Source organism: Protopterus annectens, chromosome 16.part0, assembly GCF_019279795.1.
Source record: "Protopterus annectens isolate FY-2018-M chromosome 16.part0, PAN1.0, whole genome shotgun sequence".
NCBI lineage: Eukaryota > Metazoa > Chordata > Ceratodontiformes > Protopteridae > Protopterus > Protopterus annectens.
The window spans coordinates 877,703,524-877,709,523 of NC_056750.1; positions in this window are offsets into that span (position 1 = coordinate 877,703,524).

A 6,000-nucleotide genomic window follows, 5' to 3' on the forward strand; every position below is an offset into this window, starting at 1 on the left:
TGATTACCAGGGCATACCCTTATCTACCTATGAGGATTCAGATGCAGAGGATTCCATTCCCTCTGCCTCCCCCCCAAGGACTTTTTTTTTCAGTGAATGCTTGCATATCCTAAGAGAGCATTTCCGCTGGGAATGCCAGGACTACACACAGTCCAAAAAGAGACTCAGGGAATTTTTAGACTTGCCTCAGCATAGGCCTCTAGCTATACCCCCTGTCCTGGATATTGTAGATGATGTCTTCATGGAATCCAGTCTTACCCCTGATACTTTACCACCAGCTCCTAGAGACTACAGAGTACCTGCCTCACACAAAGTTCTCTTTAAAAATCCCAGTGCGGATCCAGAGACCATTTCCAGGGACCTAAAAGTATTAAGGCTACTACAGCCAAAAACCCTACCCCTTAGGACAGGGATTCTAGGGCTCTAGACAGATGGGGTAAGAAGGTATATACCTCTGCAACTCTTGCCATCAGGGCTTTAAATTGCCAGATGTTCTTCATCTCACATTGCTGCAGTCCTTACACTTGGGTAGTCCGCTGTCCTCGGTCGGCCCGAATATCAAAGTATTAGGCTGACGTCGGTCAAGGCGCTTAAGACTGACATCAGGACGTCAGGGTACAAATGCGTATGACCGACGTCATATCCTCAGTCTTTTTTGCCGCATGGTCCGATGCAGAAGCAGCGTTGCAAGTGCCGTTCGGCGTTCTGAAATTTTTCGAATTCGGAGTTTCAGACCGAGTCAAAGTTGGCTAAGTACCCGTTGGGAATATTTTAGTTTTTCTTGCCTCAGTGGTTTACGGATGTCAGAAAAAGTGAATAACTGTATTTCTTGTGGGAAGCAGATACCGCATAGGGATTATCATACTTTGTGTATTCCTTGTTTGGGGCCTGAGCACGGCGTTGTTGGGTGTCGCTTTTGTGCTAGGTTCAATAAGCGCACTATTAGCGAAGGTTAGATTGTGCCAGGTTGGTCTTCGAAGCGGTGCAATTATAATATGCCGTCGGATGCTCCGACGCCGCTTCTTCAAGAAGCGCAAAGACAAAGCAGCTAAACCCAGGCAAGAAGAGTCGTCCGGACGCCGGTTCTTTAGAGGCGTCAGTGGAACCGGTGGTTCCGGAGGCTTCTCTGGAGTCCCAGGGGGAGACTTTGATATTGCAGGATGTGGCCTCTCAGGAGGCAGGTCAGGCTGAAGGGGCTTCTCAGGTTACTATACTCCCTCCCTTCCTAGGGTGGTTAGGCCCTGTCCTACTGTTTCCAAGGCTTCTCCCAGAGGCAGGCCAGGTTTAGCTTCTGTTGGTGTCACTCCTAGTTCAACAGGATCTGTGCCCAAGAAGCACATGCTTAAAATGGCAGAAGATTTAATTACTTTGATTAGAGGTTCTTTGCCCCTCCTGATAAGAGGCCTAGGGTGGAACCAGAGTTGGGGAGTTTTGAGCAGGCTTCGATGTTTCAGAGTCTTCGGCTGAAGACTTGCAGGAGTACTCTCCTTATTCTGATTCTGATGCAGATGATTCGACTCCTTCTGCTTCTCCTCCAGAGGATTTTTCTTTTCAGAGACTCTTCATTCCATGAGGGAACATTTTAAGTGGGAAGGTCAGGACTTCTCTGATTCCAGGAAAAGGCTTAGGGAATTTTTGCTTTTACCCCAGCATAGGCCTTTGGCTATACCACCTGTTCTGAATGTTGTGGAAGATGTGTTTGCAGAGGCTTCACTTAATCCTGATTCTTTGCCTCCTGCTCCTGTTAAACCGGATAGATATTACAGGGTGCCTGAGGCTCATAAATATCTTTATAAGAGTCCTAGGGCGGACCCAGAAACTGTTAGTCAGGGACCTAAGGGTGTCAAGGCCTCTGTTGTTAAAAATCCGGTTCCTCCAGATAAAGAGGCCAGAGCTTTGGATAGATGGGGAAAGAAAGTCTATACTTCTTCCACCTTAGCTATGAGGGCTTTGAATTGCCAGTTTCACATGTTGAAATATCAAAACTATCTTCTTTCTCAATTGAAGTCTAAGGTAGATGCTCTGGCGGAAGGCATTGAGTGTAAAGAATTACAAGATTTGGTACATGTCTCTGAACAGGTGGGTAAGCATTCTTTACAATGTGGTTTTGATGCTGTACAGGCCTCGTCTAGGGTGGCTGCCACTGGGTCAGTTCTTCAGGCACGCCTGGCTGAGGGATCAGAATTTATCTGACCATGTTAAGACAAGGATTTTGGATGCTCCTTTACAGTCTGATGTGTTGTTTGGTTCACCTGTGGAGTCAGTCTTAAAGAAAATGGAAGACAAGGCTAAGTCTATGCAGGCTGTTAAAGATTTTTTACAAGTTCAGCCTCCAAAGTTTAGTAGGAATTGGCCTGCTAAGGGGTGGACGTACCCTTCTTATGATTCACAGTCTAGGGGTAGATCTAGACGTGGTAGGGGCAGAGCTCAGAGCTCCTTCAGACCTAGAACAGGGAGTTCACCTGCACAATCTTGGTGAGGGCAGGGGCCAGTCCTTTCGTAAACAGGCCCAATGACCTACCTTTTCAGCTGCCAGATCCTTCTTGCCTGGCAGCACCTTTGGGAGGAAGGTTTGCACTCTTCAAGGAAAATTGGAGTTTGATTACCCAAGACAGATGGGTATTGGATATCATACACCAAGGTTACAAGTTTTATTTCCATACCTTGCCTCCTTTCAAAGGCATGCCGGACGTTCCTCCTCAGCAAAGACTAGAGGCTCACAAACAAATTTCTCTGCTCCAAATAGGGGCCATACAACCGGTCCCTCTGCCAGAAGTGGGCCTAGGATTTTATTCTCGCCTGTTCCTAGTACCAAAGAAGGGGAACACGTGGAGACCAATTTTGGATTCATCTATCCTCAACACTTATCTGGACATTCCCAAGTTCAAAATGTTGACGTTACAACAGCTTTTACCTCTGCTGGGCAAAGATCACTGGATGGTGACTCTGGATCTCAAGGAGGCTTACCTTCATGTTCCTATCAGGCTAAGTTGCAGGAAGTATCTGCGTTTTCGGGCTGGGACTTCTCATTATCAGTTCTCTGCATTGCCCTTTGGCTTATCTACTGCGCCCAGAGTGTTCACGAAGGTTCTGGCTCCAGTGATAGCTTTCTTCAGGCTAAGAGGAATACAGATCTATCCTTATTTGGACGATTGCCTGATTCTGGCCCAAGGAAAGGACGAACTTCTTCATCATTTACAATATGTGATAGCAGTGCTAAGATGCCTGGGGTATTCTGTGAACGAAATAAAGTCCAGTCTAGTACCCTCTCAGGACATGTGCTTTCTGGGTGTGAGACTGAATACAGCTTCCCAGATGGCCTTTTTGACCCCGGACAAACAAAAGAACCTTTCTCTTTACTTCCATCAATTGTCTCATCAGTCCAGGCTGACTGCAAGGACAGTCCTTCAAGCCTTGGGGTTCATGGCATCTTGTATTCTGGTGCTTCCCAATGCCAAACTGCATATGAGGAAGCTACAATGGTATCTCAAAAATGTATGGACACAGCACTGCCAGGATATGGACACTGTCATTCAGATAATACCTTGCATTCAAAAGGAATTTTTGTGGTGGGCTCAGGAATGTCACCTAAACAAGGGACTCTCTGTGACCCGGCCAGAGGCGAGTCAGATTCTAACGACAGATGCCTCAGACAAAGCTTGGGAGCTCATCTAAATGGAAAGTGGGTACAAGACACGTGGCCTGCCAGACTTCAACATCTACATATCAACTTGAAGGAGATGTTAGCAGTCCAATTTGCATTAATAGCTTTCAAGGATTTACTTCTTCCAGGGCAGGTGTTGGTTCTAACAGACAACACAACTGTCATGTGGTACATCAACAAGCAAGGGGGAACACATTCTTATCCTCTATGCAGACAAGCAATGATTTTGTGGGAGACTGCTCTCAGTTTACAGCTAAATCTTCAGGCAAGGTTTCTGCCGGAGCACAGAACTCCTTAGCAGATGTGTTGAGCAGACAAATTATGGATCCCCACGAGTGGAAATTGGATCCTCATGTATTTCAGAAATTGACAGTGTTATGGGGAACTCCAGACATAGATCTGTTCGCTTCTCCACTAAACTACCAGCTGCCAAAGTTTTGCACAAAAGGTTTCATCCCACAGCTTGGAAAGTGGATGCTCTTTCATTCAATTGGAGCAATCTTCATGTGTATGCCTTTCCACCTCTGCCTCTCCTCCCAAAGGTACTCCTGAAGGTCAGACAGGACAAGCCAAAGGTGATTTTAATAGCTCCAGATTGGCCTCGACAGCACTGGTACCCATTACTGAGAAGTCTGGTAGGGAACCTCCATGGCGTTTGCCTTCGATTCCACACCTGCTGTCTCAGGAGAACAGTCATTTACTCAATGTCAAACTTCACTCTCTTCACCTAACAGCCTGGCATATTCTGTTTTAAACCCTGGAGGGTCTCAGCTTCCACAGCAAGTTTTGAATGTTATTTTGGAGGCCAGAAGGCCTAGTACAAGGAAAGTGTACGCAGATAAATGGAAGAGATTTTTATTTTGGAGTACAGCAAAGGAATTTGATGTTTCTAAGCCTAATTTAAGTGTGGCTCTTCAATATCTTACTGAGTTACTGGACAAAGGTTTGTCCTTCTCTTCTATTAAGGTTCATGCTGCAGCAATTTCTGCTCACTATGACTGTGACCCACCATTGTTTTCTCATCCTTTGTTTAAGCAATTCCTTAGAGGGCAAAGAATATAAGACCCCCGTAGAGCTCCTACTCCTGCTTGGGATCTCAATTTTGTGTTGGAGAAACTCACTCTACAACCTTTTGAGCCTGCAGCTACTGCCGAGTTGAAGTATTTATCATGGAAGACTGCTTTTTTGTTGGCCATTACCTCTGCGAGAAGGGTTTCTGAATTACAGGCCCTTATGGCGGTTGAGCCTTTCTTAATTTTCCATAAGGATAGGGTATCTTTGCACTAATCCTTCCTTTATGCCTAAAGTGGTTTCTAGTGTGGCTTTAAACCAAACTATTCATTTGCCTACTTTTTATGCAAACCCCAAAATAAAGGGGAAAAGATTTTGCACACTTTGGATATACACAGGCAGTTGCGATATTATTTGAGCAGAACTAAAGGGTTCAGGCAGTCTCAGCAGTTATTTGTTTCATTTGCTTTGGGTTCTCAGGGCAAGCCTGTGTCAAAACAAACTATTTCTAAGTGGATTGGGTTTTGTATTGCTTTCTGTTATTCCCATCATGGTAAGGAGATTCCAGCTGGGATTAGGCCTCATTCCACTAGGGCTACTGCCACTTCTACAGCTTTTTTAAGGGGGGTGGCAATTAAAGATATTTTGGAGGCAGCTACTTGGAGTTCAGTGCATACTTTCTCTAAGCATTACCACCTTCCACTTTACTCTAAATCTAGGGCTGGTTTTGCTACTGCAATTTTACAGGGCATTTTGGCAGCTCCTACTGCTTTATAGTTTTGCCATCCTCCCTTACCTCTGCTTTGGGATTCTACCCAAGTGTAAGGACTGCAGCAATGTGAGATGAAGAACATAGTACAGTTTTGTACCTACCATAAATGTAGATGTTCGAAGATCCACATTGCTGCAGTCCAATTTACCTCCCTCCTTCCCTCTGTAGTTAGAGGCGGTTGTGTGGTTTGGGTTGTGAATATTGTGGATATTGTATATATTGTACATATGATTAGTGCAAGGGTGGTTGGTTGTTTTTTGCTGTCTTTTGGTTTTGACCTTTCTTTTTAGGGTCTTCTGACATCTGGGGCAAGAAAAGACTGAGGATATGACGTCGGTCATGCGCATTTGTACCCTGACGTCCTGATGTCAGTCTTAAGTGCCTTGACCGACGTCAGCCTAATACTTTGATATTCGGGCCGACCGAGGACAGCGGACTACCCAAGTGTAAGGACTGCAGCAATGTGGATCTTCGAACATCTACATTTATGGTAGGTACAAAACTGTACTTTTCAAATGTTGAAGTGCCAGCAGCATCTTATGGAACTAATTAA